The sequence below is a fragment of the Triticum dicoccoides genome, chromosome 7B (assembly GCF_002162155.2).
Source record: "Triticum dicoccoides isolate Atlit2015 ecotype Zavitan chromosome 7B, WEW_v2.0, whole genome shotgun sequence".
Lineage (NCBI taxonomy): Eukaryota > Viridiplantae > Streptophyta > Magnoliopsida > Poales > Poaceae > Triticum > Triticum dicoccoides.
This window is the reverse complement of record NC_041393.1, coordinates 776,727,040-776,753,017: the sequence shown is the minus strand read 5'-3', so window position 1 is coordinate 776,753,017 and position 25,978 is coordinate 776,727,040. Positions and strand designations below refer to the sequence as shown.

Here is a 25,978-nt window from a genome sequence, read left to right as displayed (position 1 = left end):
AACATGCTTGTGTGTGTGTACGGGCTCGGGGAGGGGCGGCGCCCAAGGTGGCCGCCGGGGGCGAGGGAGAGGGGTTAGAGGGGGAGAGCTCACAGCGGGCGACGGCGACGGCGAGGCGACGACGACGGTGAGGCGACGGCAAGGCGATGGCCGGGGCGGCGACGGCGGGGACGGCACGACGGGGACGGGCCCGGGGCGGCGACGGAGACGAGGGTGGCGACGGGGACGGGGGCGGCGACGGGGACGGGGGCGGCGACGGAGACGAGCGGCAACGGAGATGATCGAGGGCGGCGGTGATGGCGACGGAGACGGAAACAGAGGAACGAACAGAGGGAAAACGAAATTTTCGCACTCTAGTATATATAGAGGGCACCTTTAGTACCGGTTGGAGCCACCAACCGGTATTAAAGGCCTGTTTTGGCCAGGCCAAGCGGCGGGAAGCGACCCCCTTTAGTACCGGTTTGTGCCACGACCCGGTACTAAAGGGAATGCGCTGGCGCTGGTACGGTGCGGAAGTTTAGTCCCACCTTGCTAGTCGAGGGGCTACCGCACTTGTTTATAAGCCCCAGTGCGGTATCTCTCTCGAGCTCCTCTCCTAATCAGGCATACTGGGCCTACCTGTCCTCTTCGCCTAGTGGGCCTACTGGGCCTTCGCGGGCCTGCATCCTGGCCCAATGAAAGGTTGTGTCGCTAGTCGTATGCAGGCCGCTTTGGCCCAGTAGGCGGGCTTTTTTTTTCTTAATTTTTTTTTGCTTTATATTTTTTTGTTTTATTTATTTTTGAGTTGTTTTTTGCTGTATTTAGAGTTTCTTTGTGAATATTTTTGCTTTAGGTACAAAAAATTACAAACTTTCTGTTAGTGCCGGTAGATTTCAAATTTGAATAGTTTAAATTTTGAATTATTTGAAATTTGTGTGAATCACTAGTTTGTGAATAACTTAACTTTGAAAAAAGTTTTTTCAGTGATTCTTTTTTCTTATGTTTAATATTAGTGTGTTTTATCATTATATTCAATTTAGTAATGCTTAGGTTATTTAAAAAATGAAATGCCTTTGTAACTGTTCAGTTTTCGTCGGAAACCCTGATACTTCGAAAGAGATTGTCCATTTTGTACACGAAGTGCATCCAGTTTTTGCCGTAACCCTCTCTACTTTCTTGCACATGCTATTTGTATGAAATTATGATACCATGCCAACTTTCAACCTTTTCTGAGTTCATTTGAATTGCTTTTCAATTTCAGGGTCATTTAGCTGGAAAAAATTCAGTAAATGCATGAAAAGAATTTGTTTGCACATAAAATTTCTTCGCGTTTCAAATGCCAAAACACATAACTACCCTAACTATTACAGACATTCCCTCCGGGGTGTGAAACACAGAAGAAAGTGATGATAGTGAAGCTGATCACATCCCAGATCTTTGGGTGTGAAACTTTTTCTTCGCGTGTGTCCCTTTGCGCCGTAACCATGGAAAATCTTCATCATTTAACGCGATGCTCGGGTCAATATTCACTGTGAATGGAGCAATTTCATCAAACTTTTCATAATCTTCTGACTTGTCTGTCTTGTCATCCACTCCCACGATGTTTCTCTTCCCAGAAAGAACTATGTGCCGCTTTATCTCATCGTAAGATGCACTCGCTTCCTTATATTTTCTTTTTCTTGGCTTGGTAGACATGTCCTTCACATAGAAAACCTGTGCCACATCATTGGCTAGGACGAATGGTTTGTCTGCATACGCAAGATTGTTGAGATCCACTGTTGTCATTCGGTACTGCGGGTCTTCCGTTACCCCGCCTCATGTCATATTGACCCATTTGCACCGAAACAAAGGGACCTTTGAACCACGTCGATAGTCAAGTTCCCATATGTCCTGTATATAACCATAATATGTTTCCTTTCCCGTCTTGGTTTCTGCATCAAAGCGGACACCACTGTTTTGGTTGGTGCTCTTCTTATCTTGGGCGATCGTGTAAAATGTATTACCATTTATCTCGTACCCTTTGAAAGTCATTATATTCAAAGATGGTAACTGGGACAGCAAGTACAGGTCATCTTCAATAGAGGTGTCATGCATGGTATGTGTCTGCAACCAGCTGGCGAAACTCCTGGTTTGTTCACGTGTAATCCAATCATCAGACCGCTCCGGGTGTTTGGAGCGTAGCAAATTCTTGTGTTCATCCATATACGGAGCCACCAAGGTGGAATTCTATAGAACTGTGTAGTGTGCTTCAGTGAGAGAATGTCCGTCCATACATATTATTTGTTCCCCTCCTAGCGTGCCTTTTCCATCCGGTCTGCCCTTATGCCGTGATTCAGGAACACCAATCGGCTTAAGGTCAGGAATAAAGTCAATACAAAACTCAATGACCTCCTCATTTTGATGGCCCTTGGAGATGCTTCCTTCTGGCCTAGCACGGTTATGAACATATTTCTTTAAGACTCCCATGAACCTCTCAAAGGGGAACATATTGTGTAGAAATACAGGACCCAAAACGTTAATCTCTTCGCATAGGTGAACTAGGACGTGCGTCATGATGTTGAAGAAGGATGGTGGGAACACCAACTCGAAACTGACAAGGCATTGCACCAAATCATTCTGTAACCTTGGTATGATTTCTGGATCGATTACCTTCTGAGAGATTGCATTGAGAAATGCACATAGCTTCACAATGGCTAATCGAACGTTTTCTGGTAGAAGCCCCCTCAATGCAACCGGAAGCAGTTGTGGCAGTCATGAGACTTTAGGTTCTGGAACTTTTTCTCTAACATGTTTATTATTCCCTTTATATTCGACGAGAAGCCAGACGGTACCTTAATACTGAGAAGGCATTCAAAGAAGATTTCCTTCTCTTCTTTGGTAAGAGCATAGCTTGCATGACCCTGATGTATGCCGTCTTCTCCGTGCATACGTTGCTGGTCCTCCCATGCCTCAGGTGTATCTTTTGTCTTCCCATACACGCCCAAGAAGCCAAGCAGGGTCACGCAAAGATTCTTTGTCACGTGCATCACGTCGATTGCGGAGCGGACCTCTAGGTCTTTCCAATATGGCAGGTCCCAAAATATAGATTTCTTCTTCCACATGGCTGCGCGTCCGTCCGCGTCCTTCGGAACAGGTTGTCCGCCAGGACCCTTTCCAAATATCACCTTCAAATCCTTGACCATATCATGTACATCAGCACCAGTACGGTGGCGAGGCTTCGTCCGGTGATCCGCCTCACCTTTGAAATGCTTGCCTTTCTTTCTTACGGGATGCCTGCTCGGAAGAAATCGACGATGTCCCAGGTACACATTCTTCTTACAACTATTCAAATATATACTGTCGGTATCATCCAAATAGTGCGTGCATCCGCGGTATCCCTTGTTTGTCTGTCCTGAAAGGTTACTGAGAGTAGGCCAATCATTGATGGTCACGAACAGCAACGCATTTAGGTCAAATTCTTCCCCCATGTGCTCATCCCACGCACGTACACCTGTTCCATTCCACAGTTGTAAGAGTTCTTCAACTAATGGCCTTAGGTACACATCAATGTCGTTGTTGGGTTGCTTAGGGCCTTGGATGAGCACCAGCATCATAATGAACTTCCGCTTCATGCACAACCAAGGAGGAAGGTTATACAAACATAGAGTCACAGGCCAGGTGCTATGGTTGCTGCTCTGCTCCCCAAAAGGATTAATGCCATATGCGCTTAGACCAAACCATACGCTCCTTGCGTCATCTGCAAACTCCTTCCCGTACTTTCTTTCGATTTTTCTCCACTGCGACCCGTCAGCGAGTACTCTCAACTTTCCGTCTTTCTTACGGTCTTCTCTGTGCCATCGCATCGCCTTGGCATGCTCTTTGTTTTGGAACAAACGTTTCAACCATGGTATTATAGGAGAATACCACATCACCTTGGTAGGAATCTTCTTCCTGGGGCGCTCGCCCTCGACATCACCAGGCTCATCGCGGCTGATCTTATAGCACAATGCACCACATACCAGGCAAGCGTTCAAATCCTCGTACTCACCGCGGTAGAGGATGCAATCATTAGGGCATGCATGTATCTTCTGCACCTCTAACCCTAGAGGGCAGACAGCCTTCTTTGCTTCATACGTACTCTCGGGCAATTCGTTGTCGTTTGGAAGCATATCCTTTATCATTACCAGCAACTTTCCAAATCCCTTGTCAGATACACCATTCTCTGCCTTCCATTGCATCAATTCCAGTGTGGTGCCCAGCTTTTTCTTGTCACCTACGCAATTCGGGTACAATAATTTTTTGTGATCCTCTAACATGCGCTGCAATTTCTTCTTCTCCAAATAACTTGCGCAGTTTCTCTTTGCATCGGCAATGGCCCGACCTAGATCATCAACGGGCTCATCTGATGCCTCTTCTTTAGCTTCTTCCCGCATTGCCGGCTCAGCTTCTTCCCCCATTGTTGTATCATCGTATTCAGGGAACCCATGGCCAGGATAACTGTCGTCACCCTCTTCTTCTTCATTGTCTTCCATCATAACCCCTCTTTCTCCGTGCTTGGTCCAAACATTATAGTGGGGCATGAAACCGGACTCAAACAGGTGGACGTGAATGGTTCTTGACGTAGAGTAATTGTGACCATTCTTACAGCCAGCACATGGACAAGGCATAAAACCATCCGCCCGCTTGTTTGCCTCAGCCACAAGAAGAAAAGAATGCACGCCCTCAACGAACTGGGGAGAGCATCGGTCATCGTACATCCATTGCCGGCTCATCTTCATTACACAACACCGAATAGACCAAATTAATACAAGTTCATACATAAAGTTCATACAACACTTAAATGCAACAAACAAATAACTCTCTAGCTAAAGCATTTAAATGCAACAACAAATGCGATCAAGATCGCAACTAAGGTAACAATTGATCCAACAACATAATGATACCAAGCCTCACTATCGATGGCATGTTTTCTAATCTTTCTAATCTTCAAGCGCATTTTCTCCATCTTGATCTTGTGATCATCGACGACATCGGCAACATGCAACTCCAATTCCATCTTCTCCCCCTCAATTCTTTTCAATTTTTCTTTCAAGTACTCGTTTTCTCTTTCAACTAAATTTAACCTCTCGACAATAGGGTCGGTTGGAATTTCCGGTTCACATACCTCCTAGATAAAAATATCTATGTCAACTTGATGGGCATAATTTGTCATAAACACGAAATGCAACAAATAGTTTTAAAAGAGAATATACCACATCCGAATCATAACAAGGACAAGGGCCGACGGGGACGGATATCAAAACCATGGCACTATGTATAACAAACAACGTACGGGTAAGATAATTATACGAGTAACTATATATCCAAATCACACAAACATAAATTTTTTATATAAAATTTCATGAACAAGAGGCTCACCACAAGGTGGTGCCGGCGATGGGACGGTGCGGGCGATCGACGGTGGTTACGACGGAGATTTAGAAGGCACTAAGTAAACCACACCTACATATGCAAACTAAGTGTTATTTTTGACCTCAAATTGCATATAAATCAAATACTAGCACATATATATATTTCCTCCCAAATTACTAAACTCACAAATTAATAACTATATAAAGCATTGCAAGAGCTAATCTAGCAATGAGAGATGAAAGGACAAAGTTGCTAACCTTTGTGATCACTTGAATGGATGGGGGCCTTCAAATCTTGACAAATTTTGGGCAAAATGTGTGATGAGCTCGAGGGGAAGAGGAACAACAGAGAGGAGAGGAGAGGGGAAAGGGGGAAGAACAAAGCGAGCTGGACGAAGGGTTTATATGCAGGAGGACCTATAGTACCGGTTCGTTGCACGAACCGATACTAAAGGTGCTGGAGGGGGCCCAGACTGACAACATCCTGCCACCACCCTCATTAGTACCGGTTCGTGGCACGAACCGGTGCTAAAGGTTAGCCACGAACCGGTACTAATGAGAGCGGCCCGGCTAGCCATTGGAACCGGCACTAATGTATACATTTGTGCCGGCTCTAATACAAACCGGCACTAATGTGCTTCACGTTTGACCCTTTTTCTACTAGTGTGGGTTGAAGTCTAATCCCAATGACTTCTTGTTTTTCTTGGCCGAAGCCTGAGCGAATTGAAGGTTGCGCTTGAAGAGAGCATCGTCACGACACCAGAGTAATGATGTGGGATCGGCGTTCTCAGGCTGAGGTCCACGGACCATGCAAGGATAGAAGCCTTGCGCAATAGCTTCAGCTCTGTTCTTGGGTTGAAGGACTCGATAGAGAATATCACCCCAAGGTCTCTTGATAGCATTCTTCTCTGCATATTCCTTGGTTACAAACTTGTACTTGAACCATTCTTCAGCCCAATTGCGTCGAATCCATTGGATTCGTGTCTTGCGCTGATGATAAATCTCTTCAGGATCTGTCTTGTAGAGTTCTGCTAGGTCATCAGGCAGATCTTTGGATGTTCCTTATCTGCGCTGTCTGCCACCCTTCCTTGCTGATTTTTATGCAGCCACGAACTTCAAAATGAATGGCTTCAATACGTTCAAAGGCTTCAGATACTTACACTTGCTGGTCAAGCAGGAACTGGCTTCAGGAGAATTGATATGATGCTGTAAGTATTCGCACGAAGAACCGCTAGATGGGATGAATAGGAGACCGAGCAGTTCAGCCCACCGTGCCCTAACTTGGCGACGGAGGACACCTACGATGACGGCGGAGAGGACGATGTCCGCGGCCGGCGTGAGGACGGCGTCAGACAAGTCGCGGCAGCTAAGCGCTTCGTCGCCGGCGTCGTCGAGAGCTAGAGGTGGCGCTAGGGTTTTGACGGAGGTGGAGAGGTGGAAGAAGTGCAGAAAATCATGAAGATAAATTGAAACTGAAGACAAACCAAATGTGAAGTCATGCAATATAACGCCATGAGTGAAAACACTTCAAACAGAGAAATTTGGTGGTGGCATTGCCCACCGTATAGGAAGTATTAGACCCAGACACGGCGCACAATTATCGTGGCGCTCCGAAGTCAAATTCCATATTAATGTATTCACACTCAGAGTGTAAATCTTCATTGATTGAAGATATACATTACTTTGTGTGTTGCACATCCAAGTCATCAACATGCATAAGTGTTAGGATGTGTGCCTGATCACAGGACATTAGAGGATTCCAAGATATTTAGCTCACACCGTAACTTGCAAAACCTTTTCTCATCCAAGGGCTTTGTGAAGATATCTGCTAGTTGCTCTTCAGTGTTGACGTGAATGATGTCGATATCTTTCTTCATGACATGATCTTTGAGAAAGTGATGACGAATTTCAATGTGCTTTGTCTTCGAGTGCTGGACTGGATTGTTGGCTATCTTGATGGCACTTTTGTTGTCGCAGAAGAGAGGTACTTGTTTCAGGTTGATGACATAGTCCTTGAGAGTTTGCTTCATCCATAGAAGCTGAGCGCAACAGGATCTAGTAGCAATGTATTCAGATCAGCAGTTGAGAGTGATACACAGTTCTGCTTCTTTGAAGACCAACAGACAAGTGATCGACAAAGAAAGTGACATGTGCCTAATGTAGACTTGCGATCCACTTTGTCACCAGCATAATCAGCATCCGAGAATCCAACCAAATCAAATTTTGATCCCTTGGGATACCATAATCCGAGTGTTGGGCTGTAAGCCAAATATTGAAGAATTCGCTTCACAGCTAAGTGATGCGATTCCTTTGGTGCCGCTTGGAATCGAGCACACATGCAAACACTAAGCATAATATCTGGCCTAGATGCACATAGATAAAGTAAATAACCAATCATGGAGCGGTATACCTTTTGATCGAACTCTTTACCATTGTCATCGGAACCAAGATGGTGTTTGACTGGCATTGGCGTCGTGTAGCCTTTCCAGTCTTCCATTCCAAACTTCTTCAGACAATCTTTGAGGTATTTTTCTTGAGATATGAAGATGCCATTTCTTTGCTGACGAATTTGAAGACCAAGGAAGAACTTCAGCTCACCCATCATGGACATCTGATATTGCTCTTGCATCATGTACCCAAACTCATCACTATACTTCTGGTTGGTGCAGCCGAAGATTATTTCATCCACATATATTTGGCACACAAACAGTTCACCATCATATGTCTTCGTGGAGAGTGTGGGATCGAGGGATCCTGGTTTGAAGCCTTTGCTCTTCAGGAAGTCTTTGATTGTATCATACCATGCGTGAGGAGCTTGTTTGAGGCCATACAGTGCTTTGTTTAGCTTGTACACCATATCAGGATGTTTTGGATCTTCAAAGCCAGGTGGTTGAGCGACATATACTTCTTCTTCAATCTTGCCATTGAGAAATGCACTCTTCACATCCATTTGATATAGCAATATGTTGTGATGATTAGCGTAGGCTAGCCGTATGTGAATAGCTTCAAGCCTAGCAACAGGAGCAAATGTTTCATCGAAGTCAATTCCTTCAACTTGAGTATATCCTTGAGCCACAAGACGTGCTTTGTTTCTGACGACTTGACCATGCTCATATTGCTTGTTTCGATATATCCATTTTGTTCCAATAATGTTATGCTTGCGAGGGTCAGGTCGCTTGACAAGTTCCCAAACATTATTCAGCTTGAACTGTTGAAGTTCTTCTTGCATGGCTTGAATCCATTTAGGTTCCATAAAAGCTTCAGCAACTTTCTTGGGTTCTGATATTGACACAAATGAAAAGTGCCCACAGAAGTTTGCTAGCTGTGTTGCTCTTGACCGAGTGAGTGGACCAGGCGCATTGTTGCTATCAATTATTTTCTCAATTTGTACTTCATTTGCAACACGAGGATGAACAGGACGAAGACTCTGCTCTTGCTGATCATTATCATTATTGGTAGGATTGTCTTCGGTCTGAGCATTGTGTTCAGGTTGATTTGGTGCTGAGATGATAAGTTCCTCTTTAGGCTGTGCTTCAGAAGGCATGATTTCACCAGTTCCCATCAGCTCGATAGATTCACTTGGAGTAGCTTCATCTAGTGTACTTGGCAGGAGTTCTCTTTGTGAACCATTAATTTTATCAAATTTCACATCCACAGTTTCGACGATCTTATAGAGATAGAGGTTGAAGACTCTGTAGGAGTGCGAGTCCTTTCCATAGCCAAGCATGAAGCCTTCGTGAGCCTTAGGTGCAAATTTTGACTTGTGATGGGGATCCTTGATCCAGCATCTAGCTCCAAAAACTCGGAAGTAACTGACGTTTGGCTTCTTTCCAGTAAGGAGCTCATAGGATGTTTTGTTCAGAAGCTTATGGATGTACACACGGTTGATGATGTGACAGGTTGTATCAATAGCTTCAGGCCAGAACTTTCTTGGTGTCTTGTACTCATCTAGCATTGTTCGAGCCATTTCAATGAGGGTTCTGTTTTTGCGCTCAACGATGCCATTTTGCTGTGGTGTGTATGGAGCAGAGAACTCATGAGTGATTCCCATTGTATCCAGATACAGATCAAGTCTTGTGTTCTTGAATTCAGTGCCATTGTCACTTCTGATATGCTTGATCTTCACGCCATAATTGTTCATTGCTCGATTGGCGAAGCACTTGAAGACATCTTACACTTCAGTCTTGTAAAGAATTATATGAACCCATGTGTATCTTGAGTAGTCATCAACAATGATGAAGCCATAGAGACATGCAGTTGTTGTGAGGGTGGAGTAGTGAGTAGGTCCAAATAAGTCCATGTGTAACAGCTCGAAGGGTTGAGATGTTGTCATGATTGTCTTCGAGGGGTGCTTTGCCCTTGTCATCTTTCCAGCTTCACAGGCACCACACAGATGATCCTTCTTGAACTTGACATCCTCGATGCCAATGACATGCTTCTTCTTGACGAGTGAGTGTAAGTTCCTTATGCCAGCATGTCCTAGCCTTCGATGCCAGAGCCAGCATTCTGAATCTTTTGTGAGAAGACATACGGCGAGCTGTGGACCTGCTGAGAAATCTACCATGTATAGATCATCTTTTCGATACCCTTCAAAGACTAGAGATTTGTCAGATTCCATTAGTACAAGGCAGCGATATTTTCCAAATAGCACAATCATGTTCAAGTCACAAAGCATTGAGACAGACATTAAGTTGAAACCAAGGGATTCAACAAGCATCACTTTATCCATGTGTTGATCCTTTGAGATTGCAGCTCTACCTAGACCCAATACCTTGCTTTTACCAGTGTCAGCGAATGTGATGTGACTCTTGTCGGATGGACGTAAGGTTGAGTCCATGAGAAGACCTCGATCACCAGTCATATGATTAGTGCATCCATTGTCCATTATCCATTCTGAAGCTTTTGGTGATGTACCCTACAGTGCAGTTAGGAGGATAGGCTTCACAAGAGTGTTGTGAAGCATAAGCATTGGAAACATATAGGGATTGTCACAGCTTATATCAAAGTTAGGACATATAGTATGACTGATAAGCGATTCAGATGTGAAGTATATAGAATGACATTTTATCATGCGTCCTAAATGTGTTTTAGGTCCCCAGCAATAGTATCGGACGCCATTGATTGCTGGCTGGAGACCGTATTCTGCAAAAGAGAGTTAGTTCTTCTTTGCCACTCACATCTTCAGGGGTGGCTTAGAAGCAATGAGTCTAAGTGCAGCATCTGAGAATTTTGGCTTTGGAGCCCTAGCAAATAGCCTTGTAGGAGATGAATGATACTCATATGGATAAGCAGAAAAGTTCTTAGTCCTATGAACATAGCGGTTCGAAGTTACACGCTCATATTCATTAGTCTGAGCATGATTTCCCTGCAAAACATCGGTGTTAGGGTGACTCATGTGAGTCCTGTATCTGTATGAAGCCTTTGGGCCACATGAAGCTATAGGTCTGGGGTTTGTCTTCTTCCTTGGTGGTGTCATGACGACATTCAGAGGAAGATTCTCAATGTACTGCTTAGGTACCCAGATCTTCTTCATAGGTGGTCCATTCCTGCAGTTAGTACCAATGTACCTGGCAAACACTTCACCATTCTGATTCTTGAACAGCTTATAGTTTGCATCAAAGGATTCATCAATGATAATAGGATTAGCACAGGTAAAGCCAGATAAAGTGGATGGATCTACTGAAGGTTCCTTTGTAGCAACCCATGTGGTTTTGGGGTACTGCTCAGGCTTCCAGTATGAGCCATCAACATTCATTTTCCTCTCGAACCCAACACCCTCTTTCCTAGGGTTTCAGTTCAGAATCTACTTTTTGAGGACATCGTAGAGTGTCTGATGTCCCTTCAAACTTTTGTACATCCCTGTTTCAAGCAATGTCTTCAACATAGCATTTTCATCAGCAATAGCAGTGGTATCCTCCGCAAAGGGGTTAGTAACCACGTCAGTAGGTGAAGACAATGAAACAGTAGCAGCAGTGGAAGATTCAGCAACAGATGTAGCGTTATCACGCTCAATGCATTTTAGACATGGTGGTTCAAATCCATCCTGAGCGGGACTGATCTGTTGAGCGCGAAGTGACTCATTCACTTTTTGAAGATCTTCATGAGCCGCTCTCAATTTCTCAAGCTCTTGTTTCCTTTGAAGATAATCATAGGAGAGCCTTTCATAAGTAGTTGAGAGCGTTTCATGACGACCTTCAAGTTCTTGGTACTTAGCATGAAGATGTTTTATGTCATCAACTAAGGATTGTGAACGTGTCATTCCGCGTCCAACAGGTCATCGCTTTTGTCTAACAGTTTTTGAGTATGTTCCATAGCCTTTTGTTGTTCAGTTGCAATTTTAGCAAGTGTTTTGTAGCTTGGTTTGGATTCACAATAAGAGTCATCTTCACTTGATGTTTGAAAGTAAGCATCGCGTGATTTTACCTTGGCACCACGTGCCATGAAGCAGTAGGTGGGAGTAGGATCGTCTTCGACATCAGCTTCAACGTTGGTGTGGAAATCATTATCTTCAGTGTTGAAGATGGACTTGGCGACATAGGCTGTGGCTAGAGCCAGACTTGCTACGCCAGGGTCAGACTCCTCTCCAGACTCCACCTCCGCCTCCTCAGAAGCAGACTCCTCCTCTGAATCCATTTCCTTGCCAACAAAACCACGAGCCTTGCCAGAGAGCTCTTCTTGTACGATGAAGACTTGGAAGAAGACTTAGAAGATTTCTTCTTCTTCTTGTCATCAGAACCATATTCCTTGCTCTTCTTCTTCTTCTTCTTCTCATTATCCCACTGTGGACACTCGGATATGTAGTGACCAGGTTTCTTGCACTTGTGGCAGGTTCTCTTCTTGTGGTCATGGGTGGAAGCTTCATTATTCCTTGAGCTAGATCGTGAAGACTTCCTGAAGCCTTTCTTCTTGGTGAATTTCTGAAACTTCTTCACTAGCATCGCAAGCTCTTTTCCAATGTCTTCGAGATCTTCAGAACTGCAGTCAGATTCTTCTTCAAATGAGGAAACAACTTTTGCCTTCAAAGCACGAGTTCGGCCATAGTTTGGGCCATAGATATCTCTTTTCTCAGAAAGCTGGAACTCATGTGTGTTGAGCCTCTCAAGTATATCAGACGGATCAAGTGACTTGAAGTCAGGACGTTCTTGTATCATGGGGGCAAGGGTGTCAAAGGAGCTGTCGAGTGATCTCAGTAGTGTCTTGACGATTTCATGCTTGGTAATCTCAGTTGCGCCAAGAGCTTGAAGTTCATTTGTGATATCAGTGAGGCGATCGAACGTGAGTTGGACATTTTCATTGTCGTTTCTCTTGAAGCGGTTGAAGAGGTTGCGAAGAACACTGATTCTTTAATCTCTCTGGGTTGATACGCCTTCGTTGACCTTGGATAGCCAGTCCCAGACTAGCTTTGATGTTTCCAGAGCACTCACACGACCATACTGTCCTTTGGTCAGATGACCACAGATAATGTTCTTGGCAGTAGAGTCTAGTTGAATGAACTTCTTGACATCAGCAGGGGTGACACCTTCACCAGTTTTGGGAACGCCGTTCTTGACGACATACCAGAGGTCGACATTAATGGCTTCAAGATGCATACGCATCTTATTCTTCTAGTAGGGATATTCTGTTCCATCGAACACGGGGCAAGCAGCGGAGACTTTGATTATCCCTGCAGTCAACATAGCTGAAACTCTAGGTGGTTAAACCGAATCACACAGAACAAGGGAGTACCTTGCTCTGATACCAATTGAAAGTGCTAGTATCGACTAGAGGGGGGTGAATAGGCGATTTTTATGAAAGTCTTTAAAACTTAGAAGTTTCGAAGACAAACAACAGAAATGATCTAGTTGATATGCAGCGGAAGATAAACTACCATAAGCAAGCCATAGTCAAGTATGCAATAATGTGAAAGTACAGGAGTAATAGCAGCCAAGTAGTAGCGGAAGATAGTATGAAGCCAATCAACAGTAGTATTCAAGCAATGAAGTCAAACAGATACACAGATAGGCAATGACTTCACGAAGACAAACTTAAGTAAAGGGTGGAAAGGGATAGAACCAGTCGCTCGTTGAAGACACAGGATTTGTTAGACCAGTTCCAGTTGCTGTGACAACTGTACGTCTGGTTAGGGAGGCTGAGATTTAACTCAGAAGACCGTGCCTTCACCTTATTCCCCTTGAGCTAAGGACACCCAGTCCTCGCCCAATCACTCTGGTAAGTCTTCAAGGTAGACTTCCAAACCTTCACAGACTTCGTTCACCGGCAATCCACAATGACTCTTGGATGCTCAGAACGCGACGCCTAACCGGCTGGAGGATTCTCAGTCCTCAAGTGTAATATGTCTTCAGGTCACACAGACAGAAAAACTTCAGTGATGCCTAACACTCTTTGGCTCTAGGTGTTTGGGCTTTATCCTCGCAAGGATTTCTCTCTCTCAAATGCTTCGAGGTGGGTTGCTCTCAAACGACAAAAGCCGTGCACAAACTCTGAGCAGCCACCAATTTATGGTGTAGGGATGGGCTATTTATAGCCACAAGGCAACCCAACCTAATTTGTCCAAAATGACCCTGGGTCACTAAGGAACTGACACGTGTTCCAACGGTCAGATTTCAAACACACGCGGCAACTTTACTTGGGCTACAAGCAAAGCTGACTCATCCAGCTCTGCATAAGATTTGCTCTCATTGTCTTCGCTCGAAGAAATAGGATTTGGGTTGAGCATCACTTCAGTCACTCTGACTTAGTTCACTTGGACCCCACTTAACAGTACGGTGGTTCCTATGACTCAACAAAGAAGAAAAGGAAACAACGAAACCACACAGTCTTCGCGCTCCATAGTCTTCACGCAATGTCTTCTCATGTCATAGTCTTCAATATGAATATCTTCTCATACCACCATTGTCTTCAATGTCTTCATACATTTTTAGGGGTCATCTCCGGTAGGTAAACCGAATCAATGAGGGACACTACCTGCGTTATCCTGCAATTCTCATAAACGCATTAGTCCCTCAACCAACTTTGTCGTCAATACTCCAAAACCAACTAGGGGTGGCACTAGATGCACTTACAGAGCATGTTAACCGTGTGAATCCAATCCCTCACAAAACTAAGATCCACAAAGCTCATGTCGAGATGACTCAACAAAGCTCATGGCGTGGCAACCATGCAAGATCCACTGCTTGAAGACCCTCATAATTACCACTAACATCAAGATATTCTAACTTGGAGAGATTGCCAAGTTGGGAAGGTATTGTCCCACTGAAAAGTGCCGACGAGAGGTTGAGATACCTTAAGTTGCCGAGGGAACCCATGAAAACAGGTATGCTTGTGTCGGTGAAGTCATTATAGCTCAGATCAAGATAACTCAGGTGTTGCAAAGTTGCCAAAGAGGAGCTCATCTCTCCTGCCGACAAGCTCAATGGTCTTCTCATGTTCGAATAGCCATAGGAATCCATGTCGATGTTGCGGAGGTTGAGCTTGATCACATGGCCAGTTCGGTTGCTGCACCGAATTCCCTTCCACTGACAACAGTCGTCGCCACGGCGCCATGAAGAGAGACGGCCGGCAGGGTCGAAGAGGCTTGCCTTGAAGGACAGGAGCGCATCTCGCTCACTGCTAAGGAAAGCCTCTCATACACTTGCTTGACCATGGGAAGTGGACGCTGCTTGGGGGATGAGCTCGAACGAGGAGCGCGAGTTTACTCATATTGATCGGAAATGGCAGACGGAGAAGACAGTAGAGCGAGCAGCTTATCTCCATTCCACCACAAGCTACTTAAGCTAGTCCCGTGTATCGTCTGAAATTAATTAGTGTCGTGAGCCGACTAAGGAGTCATCAACTTGCTAATCTCACCTCGCTCACTGAATTAGTTAACAGTTGCGGTTGCAGGATCGACAATTCATTAGCTTAATATAATCACCACTCGTCTTCCCTCTCAACTGAATCCCTGATTGGTTCTGTGAGGAACAAGTAGATGGGCGATGGGTATATCTGCAAGTAAACATGCAACTTCAACTCTGCTCTCTCCTTTCTTGTGGGATCATGGCAATGGCAATTTCAATATCACTTCTGAATGAATGAATGAACGAACGAATGAATGAATTGATGAATGAAGTGTTTCGATGCGAATTCGATAGAAGACCGCCAGCAAAGGAAGGGGAACAGTTTGCTTAATGCAGAGTCAAATCGGCGAGCATCAGGGACCGCTAGCAATGGGTGTAAACTGAAGATGCGTTCAACTATCATCCAACTTAATTTGGCAATATCACCCAGTTTTTAAAATTCAACTATCATCCATGATTATGTATGTATGTAGTGGTGAAACAGGGCATATGCCGTGATAGAGAAAACACCATCGTACAATAACAACAAGGTAAAAAAGACCTGATGCACACTAGCTACTGTATACATACTGAAACAAGTGTTTGTGAAATTCTCTCATCAGGTTACAGCAACCAACTCAAATCAAAGAATATAAAAAAAAACACAAGTGCAAAAAATATACTCCTAGCACCCTCTTGAGAAGTGATTGACTGTCCAAATCATTCCAAACCATGTGGAAGCAATGCAAATATTTAATGATGCAAGGGCTTGGTTCTGTTCTGATATTGGATTCAATGGCTCAAGGCAGTGATAGGCACCAACAAAATTCAGCCAACTTCAAACAAATTCAGAGACGATAACATGTTGAGTGCTATTAGCATTAGCAGACGACAAGTTGCAGTCTGAGCCGTTACAAGACTTGCACCTGCACTAAAGTGTCGATTTCTTCGCAAGTCTCAGAGTCTTGAGAGTTTCAGCTCCTGACGGGCAGTCGTCTGTGTCCACCTCTACCTACAATCACTCTGTAGTTAGCAAGGTACAAAACGGAACCCTGGCTTCTCCTCTATCCAGGTGAATGCCAAATCTGTTGACCTTCGACTGTCACAAAAACACTAGTACACGATACTACTGTCAGCTGCCCACTCCGCATTGCTCTTCTCTCAGGGGAACTTCATTTTTAACAGCTGCTGCAACCGAATCCAGATGAATGAATAATCTAGATTTTTCACTTTCCACGTAACTCCTAACTCATAAGATAGAATTCGCAAATCATAAGGCTAGCACCTTTGTGACAGTAGAGTTGAAACATTGGGTAGTGCCGTAGTACTACAGGATTCAGGCTGGAGATGGCCATGAACTCAAGATGGCTGCTATAAGTGTTAGTGCAAAATGCAGCGCACATCCATCCAGTTGACATCTACATAATGCACGAGCTTAATCTCACCTCGCTCACTGAATTAATTAACAGTTGCTGTTGCAGGATCGGAAATTCATTAGACTAATAATCAACACTCGTCTTCCCTCTCAACTGAATCGCTGATTGATTTTATGAGGAAGAACTACAGGGGCGATGGGTATATCTATCTGCAACTAAACATGCAACTTCAACTCTGCCCTTCTGCTTCTTCTTCTGAATGAATGAAGTGTTTCGATGCGAATTCGGTAGAAGACCACCAACAAATGAAGGGGAACAGTTTCTTAATGCAGAGTCAAATCGATGAGCATCAGCTGAGGCCTCAGGGACGAGGCTTCTTTTCTTTCTGAATATATGCAGCTCCATGGGTGTAACTTGCAGCCATCATGTATGTATGACTTGCAGAGAAGCAAGATGCCAACTTTGACAACAGCACCCAGTTGCATATTCTTTCATCAGGTTACAGGAACCAACTCAAAGGATATAAAACAAAACAGAAGTGCTCTGCAGTCTCCGTGCAGCTACACTATTAACTCTTCTGTCCTGAAAACCCACACCTGACTTGTCTTAACCAAACATATGGAGGAAAAGAAAAACCAAAGAGACAAATTCGCAGATCCAACTTTAAGTTTAGTGGCGTAGCCGTGTCCCTTCCGCCGTTGTCGATTTGACTTGATGTGGCCGAGCAGAACCATGAAGATCCATCTACAAGCTATTCTGCCTTCCGCCTGCTCACATCAACATTTAAACTGGATGAGATACTAGTATAAGTATATGACTGTGCATGCATACTGAACACTCAAATTTATACAGCCGGTCAGTTTCTTTTGCCAACAGGTGTATTATCAGCTCACTACTCTCTTTCCGAGCAAGTAACTTAACAAATCACCAAGGGAAATAGCAAAAGAATGAAGTAAGAACAGAACTGCGACTTGAAGCACCATTAATAATATAGCAGAGAAAAAAAAACAGTAGAGTACCAAATTGATTCAGTGCAGAGGACGATCTGATCTCACCTCCAAAGCTACCTAGCTATCTATTATGCAGTTTCACCCTGTTCCTTGTTTTGATCTCCTGAACTGGATGCAACAACTGCTGCTGCTGCTTCGTTTTCCTCCTCTGCAGCCAAGCGGGTGAAGTGAAATTAGCATGTTGATCTCAAATAGAGTAGCAGGGAATTGCAAAAGGAGAAATTAAGAGAGACAAAGCTAGAGTCAGAACAGACACAATAACAGCCGTGCTGATTTACCTCTAGATTCAATCAAGTGCTTGGCCAGTACGTCCCTCACCCTCACGGCGTCCTTGTCCACTAACTGTCGCACCTCCTCCTCCTCCTCCAGCCCTGCAATTTCCTCCTCCTCCTCCCTCTCCTCCATGTCTATCACTATATTATGTAGTATGCAGCACGCATAGATTGTTTTCAAAGGTGGACATGAACCAACTCCTCTGTCCAGGATCCTCCAATTGTCTTTCAACCTAGCGAGCGCAGCCAGGGTGAGGGTTGATGCTGAAGAATGTCTCCTGTTGAACTCGGCTTGATAAGGAGGAAAATCTGCAGCGTGGTCCTTGTCTTCCAGGTGATAAGGTGTGAGAAGCCATGAGAGGAGAGGGTATCCTGCATCACCAATCATGTATTCCCCAACATCCAAGCCATCTGATAAATTCAGCTTACTGCCATTCAGCACAGTACCCTCCTGGCAGGACTTGAAGAGCCAAGAGTCGTGCAAAACGCTCAACTGGTTAAACCTGACGGCCCCAACCAAATGTCTGTGAACCTCATATCTGGATCAACCATGGCTTGCATTAGCATGCTGTCATTCTCCTCATGGTCACCGCTTTGTGATCCAAATGTGATGTGAGCTATTTGTACAATGCCACAACAGTTTGGCAAGCTGTGTATCTTGTCGAACTTGCGCTTCATCTTCTCCATTTGAGCGGAGCCAGGCCAGGTGATGTGGTGCAATACTCGCTCACACATAGCCTCAACAAACACCTGAGTTACTAGCGAGATAGTTGACTCATTCACACAAAGAGAGGATCCTACGGTAACCGGAGAGTCACCAGAGTTCAGCATTCTAAGAGCGACAGCTACTCTGTCCTGCAAAGACAACAATCTCCCATCAACAAAAGTGTGAGACCTTGCCATCATATCTTCCAAAAAAGGGATCCTCAACAGGCTGCACACATAACTGAAGGTGCTTCTTCTCATTTTGTACAGAGGGTCAAATCCTTGTGCGTCCACCATACAAGATGATAAAGTTTCTGCATGGCAAGAAAAATACAGAACTAGTTACATGATACTCTAGATATGTTAAACTCGAGTAAACCTAGAAGAACAACTAAGAAGACAAATACTTAGCAACATGCACTAGGAAGGTACAGAATATATCTGGTCATCATGCAGTATATATGGACGAAAAGCAGGAGATAAAACCAAATGACCTTATAAACGGGCAGAATCAGAGTGTTCAAACAAATTAAGACAAAGCTTGTACTCCCTCCATTCCCTTATACAAGGCCACTATCAAAAATATATTTTGCATCAATATAAGGCCACCAACACTAACCGAGGCAAAAATTAATGATGTTTCCTCGTACTAGCAACTTTTTAATAATTACATGCATGTAGTCATAATGACACTCAGCTATTTCCTTTCCATTCATTCGTTGCATGCTTATGGCGTATTAATGATCCCGGTTAACAAGAAGAAAAGTTGACCTGCAAAGCAGTCATTAAATTTTATCTTGGTATCTGTAATATGAGTTTGTGGCCTTGTATAAGGGAATGGAGGGAGTAAGTATGTTTGATTTTCTGTACCTTCAAATATGGTAGAGCTGCTAATATTTGAATCCAGCTTGTAGTTGTCTCCTTTTGTGTACACAACGTACCATTTTCTTTGGTTTTCTCCATCATGTGCATATGCCTTGACATGCTCCACTTGGCTGAACCTGTCCCACTCAGTGCCAGATTGTCCTGCGGCTACCGCAGAGAGCAACCATAGCCTGCAGAATAACTGCAAATGTCTTGCGTTTATGCCTCGCATGTATTCTGGGAGTTTTTCCATGGTGTAATCCTCGAGGACCATCCTCTCCAGTGAAGTGATACGCTCCAGCACCTTCAACTTTGGGCAGTTCTCGATGGTAAGCTTCTGCAGAGTTGGGAGATTGGTGATCCTCTCCACGTCAGGGCATCCAATCAGTCTAAGCTCAACAATAGAAGGAAAGCTCTCAATGTAGCTGAGGTGCTTGACATGTTCTAGAACTAATATTTTCAAAGAGCTTGCATTGGAGGCAAGGCCTGGAGGAACATGCCTCAGTCTGCATTTATGGAGCACAAGCTCCTCCAAACGGGGCATAGCTTGTACATGCTCCTCCCACTCCCACTCCTCCCATACCACCATCTCGAATAACTTCAATTCGTTTAACCGTGGGAATGGGAATGAAACTGTTGCCGCCTGCAAGAATCCAGTACCCACATGTTTGATGCATGGAGCACGAGAAACCTGCAGAAACTGCAGATTGGGGAGCTGACACAACCCATTGGGAAGTTGTGTGCAACAAGCCATATCACTAAAAAATATAGTCTTCAAGTTGTTGAGGGGCATCATTGATGTGGACATCATCCATTTCGGGAGTTTCCGGCCAAAATACCCCCTGATTGTAAGATATTCTACACCAGGTGGAGGGCAGAGCTTATTGAGAACCTTCTCAATTCGTTGCTGCTCATCCTCGGAGACACCTTCCTTCCCATTGACCAACCCATCATCTCCCAGTTTACTGGTGCAACCCAGGTATAACCTGATAAGATGGGTCTTCTCGTTGAGCCTAGCATTAACAGCAAACGAGGCAGTAGATACATTCTCTATTTCAGTTAATTCAAGAACTCTGAGCTGGGAAAGAGGCCCCAACTCGTCCAAACTGCACTAGTCACCATCCATGTGGGCTCGAAGCGTACCTAGTCTCCTCATATTTGTCAGAACACTAAACCCTCTAGGCACCATACATGCATTGGGAAGTGAAAGTAACCTCAGCTGGCCAAGCTTCACAATGCTATCAGGAAGATTCACCAATTCTGTACATCCACGAAGGTCAAGGAATTGCAATAGTTTCATCCTGCCAATGTTCCCTGGAAGTACAGATATATCATCATTTACTAGTTCTAGATACCTCAGGTGCTTGAGTTGATGCAACGATTCAAGCAATACAGCAATATCTGCAGATTCTATAAGCAGAGTCCGCAAACTAGAAAAAGTAACCAATGAATCACCAGGCTTCATCTTAATTTGGATAGTTGACATCAATGTTCTCACTGATTGTTGTGACTGTAGAGATTTCCAATCAAGTTCACCTGATAGTGATCGGTTAGTTTCTAGGGACAGCCGAAGAAACTTTTGTGAACCAAGTTTAGCAAGAATATCACCATCTCCGTCTTGAGCTACGAGTGCTTCATCTTTAGTCATATACTGAGCAAATGAGCGAACAACATCATGCATGCTACAGACCAACATATCAACATACCATTTATCTGGCTCTATAAGGTTCCTAGATACTAACTCCTTGTAGTAATTTCTTCCCAATTCTTCTAAACCACTAGAGTTTCCATGAATAAATCCTTCTCTTATCCACATTGCCACGACTTTATCCATATGAAAAATTCTACTTTTAGGAAGAAAAGAATAGTATAAAAAGCACTGCTTCAGGTAAGAAGGCATATATTCATAGCTTAAGTATACAGTGTGGTTGAGATCATCAGGCATTTTAGTTGTTGACCATTTAGAATCATCCAAAACCTGCTGCCAGTCACGACGTAGCCCCCCTCTTTCACGCAAGAGTCCTCCCATCACTTTAACAGCAATTGGTAAACAACCATATTTTTGTATAATTTTCAGTCCGATATCCTTTAGCGTATTGATGTGGTCTTCATCTATCTCACCTGAGCATACCTGCGAACATATAAGATGTCTAAAACATCCTATATTAGTTTACAGAGGGAGTATCTCTTAAGAGGACTAGTTTATCAAGGTATGATTGACTATGTAATAAATACTCAAAATACAGGAAGTAAATGCAAAAGAAAGGTTATTAATTTATTTACTTATCTTTCTCCTACATACCAAAGATTTCTACAGTGGCTTCCACATGTAACGTACATACTTCATGCCTACAAAACAATTTTTCATTCCTTTTCTGTTTACAAGATGGAGCTCAAGCCTCTACTCTCTCATCACTGTTTATAGGAAATAACTCCAAATTTAGCAGAAATCTTATGTTTTATTCGTTTTCATATTTTATGGTGATGAGAAATTATCTTATCTCTCAAGCGTCTAAAATGCATAATACTACGTCAAACATTAATTGCTAAATTTATGTGCAAAATTACTGCCAACTTCTAGTCTAGTTATTTTCATGCTATATTCTTTTGTTGTACTGGCAGGGGTTTATCGAAATTATTATTTTGTGTCTTAAAATAACTTTTCATTTATATTATGTCCTATGACACTGTTGAGTAGTTGTGCACTTAGATCTTCATCCCATATGTTGGAAAATGAGAGTAGATATTCACAAAAGGTTACTTACTACTTGAATATACGACCCATATCTCTTCACCGGTAAAAGTGATACATATATAATAATCCAAATTTTTAATTATTTTCCAAGCTTGATTAAACAAAATCTAGGTGTCTTTGAATGTGTATGAATTAGTGTTGTGGCACCATGCTTTGTTGGCACTTGCAAAGTAATCTTGGCCTTACAAAATTACTGACAACCTCTTACCTCCAAGAGGTAATAATACATAGAAGACAAACATTAAATTACATGTAATTAATGGCTCATTAATTTGGGAGCATCCTAACATTTCTCGTAATTAACTACACAGTAATGTTAATAAGTAGATGCAGATAACGAAAGAGATTGGAGTTTACTTAAGAATGGACCTGCTTCTTGAGCAATGACCAAGCATCTTCAGGCTCTAATGTGTCAACATGGTGGTACGGCCATATAGCTTTTACCCCTCGGGCAACTCCTTCATCTCTGGTAGTGACGAGGATTCGGCTGCCTGAAGCAGCAGCATTGACTAAGGGTATTTTCAGCACGTCATCCCATGCTCTATGGTTCCACACATCATCCATTACCAGAAAGGTCTTGTGGTCAATCAATGTGTTCTTGAGGGTTTCGTGAAGGCTGGTCTTTGCACTTTCAGGTGGTTGGGCATCTCCTCCGGCTTCGATGATGGCCCTTCTCAACAGATCAACATCACTGAAGTTTTGGTTGACGCTCAACCATATCTTTTTGCTGAATTCACCTTGGATTTCCTCGTCATTGAAGATCTTCTGGGCGAGGGTGGTCTTGCCGATCCCACCAACACCTACGATAGCAACCACCTTGATGCCAGTGTTGACATCATTTCCCGTCTGCATGATCTGGGCCACCAGTGCTCTTGTGTCTTCTTCAATCTTGTCCCCAACCACAGAAGACCGGTCAAAGTCCCCTACCGTCTCCCGGCTTGGAATACCATGGCGAGAGGCATGGGTATTGCTATTATGATCACCATAGGACCCGAGATTGATGAAGTTGAAAGCAGCGCTGTGTTCCTTGATGTCATCAAGCCTCTGGTTGAGCGCCTTGATGCGGGTGCTGATCTCACGGGCATGGAAGGGGTTCCTCATGCAGAAGAGCAAGGGATTGAAACACCCTGCGTTTACCGAGGATGGTCCACGCTCCATGGCCTTGAGATGGCAGAGGTCAAGGATGTCAGTAGCTTCATACATGGCACGCTTGAGCTGCCCCACCCACTCTCGAACAGTCTCATCGGTGATGTTCCTCCTATCGGCATCGGCCAGGAAGTTCTTGAGATCCCGAAGCTTGTCTCCCATCTTGTCGATCTCGCTGGAGACGCCCAACATCGTCTTCACCTCATCAGTTGCTACCTGCGTGAGCATGTCCACCAGGTAGGACGCAAATGCATCCAGCACCATCGCCATTGTTGCCGGCTAATTTTTCTGCAATAACAAGGTAAAGTCAAATTCAAGCAGCAAGCTTTGTTAGCTAGGTGTTAAGAGAGATAAATCACACTTGAACTGCCTCACCAACCTCTGAGATGGATGGATGTCGAGAAGAGATCTTGGGGTCAGCGTGGCGGCGATGGAGAGGAGAGGTTGCGTTGACGATCTAGTGCGTCACCACCAGGAGCAGCAGCTCAGATCCTCGTCCGACGTGTCGCACCCGGGAGCAAGAGCTCACCTCCTCCTCCGGAACTCGGCCACCGCGAGCAGCAGTTTTGCTCCTCCGCCAGCACGCCGCCTCAGTGTGCAGCAGCTATGCTTCTCCTCCGGAGCGTCTCACCCGCGTGGAGGTATAACAGCCGCAGGAGGCAGAGTAGCTGGTTGTAGCAGTGGCGCAGCTGGGTGGAAGTTGACGGGAACGAGTGTGAAGTGAAACGGTGAGGGCCATTGAACGGAGTAATAACAGTGGCAGACAGATGCTTTGGCCGGAGCAATACTGTAATAAAATTACATAAGGTGCTGTCAGGTTGCACGATGCCCACCACATCTGATTTAATCATTTTTAGTTTAATCGCTAGTTGATCCATCCACATGCCCACCACATGAGTGCGGCGTTGCAGCGGCCGAGCACCAGGTAGCTCTTTATCCCCCTCGTGGGTATGGCCTCAGGATTCATTCCTGTCAGGCTTTTTGCAAGTATACGGACTAATTATACATCTGCATGAATAGTTCCGCCGTATAAGGAGTTGCATATTGCCTGTTCCACTGACTTTACCATTCGAAATCAATGCACTGTGAATTCAATGCGCAGCCGGCGCAGGCGGAAGAAAAGTATCAATTTTCTTATCCTGAGCAATGTCATGGACTGTGTACCATCGACGAGTTTATTTGATTTTCCGAAACTAATCATCAAATTAATAATTCTATTAACTACTCCCTTCGTCCTAAAGTAAGTGTCTCAACACTAGTACAGCTTTTCACTAAAGTTATACTAATGTTAAGACACTTATTTTGAAACGGAGGGAGTACATTTTAGAAAGAAAAACAATAATACATAGCAGATGCAAAGCCAAGAGGGATACCGTATCGGGTGCCTCCTTTTATTTTCCCAGCAATTTTACGTATTTGTACAATCAACCCAAAATGCTAAATGGAGGACAAGCACCATGGAAATTTCTTTTCTTTGAAAACAAATCAAAATTTATTATTTTGTAGTTTCAAAAAATACCTATTTATCACACATGTTCATATGGTTGTATACCATATGTGTATAAAAGTTAAAGATGATATACATTATGGTGAGAGATACACAAAAAAGAAACAATCACGATTTTGAAAATGGTGAACCATGTAGGTGTTGTTCCTTATTAAGAATTCATGAACTTGTGTTTTTTGTCTAGCTCTCATCATACTGTACGTCAAACTTTACACATATGTAGAATACATCCTTACGAATATGTATGGTTTTTCGGAATTCTTTTGAAAATTTAAAACATGGTTTTCTTTATGTATTGTTTCCCAAAATGACAACCTCCCACGGAGCTCGTGGTCCAAATGCCTTAAAATTTGCGTGTTTCTTTCATTTTCCGAAACTAATCATCAAATTAATATGCAATTAAGTACTCCCTCTGTCTTATAATATAAGACGTTATTACATTTAACATGTGAGTATTTTGGATGTAAGAATGTCTCATATTATAGGAAGAGAAGTACTTTTTTAACTAAAAATTTCCAAACTGACGCAACGCTAAGGGGGGTCACCGGGTGCCTTTGGTTTTTTCTGGGCCATGTTATGTATCTATACCATCAGAACATTTCTTTGATTTTCCTAAAGTAATCATAAAATTGGTAGCATTTAATTACGTACTTATCTTAAGAAAACAATTACCAAACTGATGCACTGTCAAGAGGGATGTTGCATCGGGTGCCTCCTTCAGGCGGGCAGTAAATACTGCCTCTGCAACATGTCTCCCACCACATATGGGCTTTCCTTTAAATACGGTGATATACAGCCATTCAGCCGAGGCAGTAAATCGCAATACATCTTACAGCACACTTCCCCGAGCTAGTTGGGAGGGTTGGATTCAGAGCGACCTGATGACTAGCCTCTGCAACGCATTTTCACCACCACATGCACTTTGGAAGGAAAGGAGAGCTTGTAGTATGACAACCAGACTTTATAAGAAACAGGCACACTAAATTTACTTAAACTAACGTTAATAACCTGAATTATGTCAGAATAACATGGTCATAAGATAAGGATCCAATCGGAAATTAGATCGATCTCACAGTTTCAAAAAGGTAATCAAGATGGAAGATATAAGTAGCAGAGGGGTGGATCTAGATTCAACTTGAACGTAATAATACTAGTAGAC

The 25,978-nt window shown here is 43.7% G+C and overlaps 2 pseudogenes; both read right to left on the bottom strand.

The window, feature by feature from the left end:
* LOC119339813 overlaps positions 1–16,965 on the bottom strand; it is a 65,789-nt pseudogene extending 48,824 nt beyond the window's left edge.
* Positions 16,699–24,010, bottom strand: LOC119341179 (annotated as a pseudogene).
* Between the last annotated feature and the right edge of the window lie 1,968 nt (positions 24,011–25,978).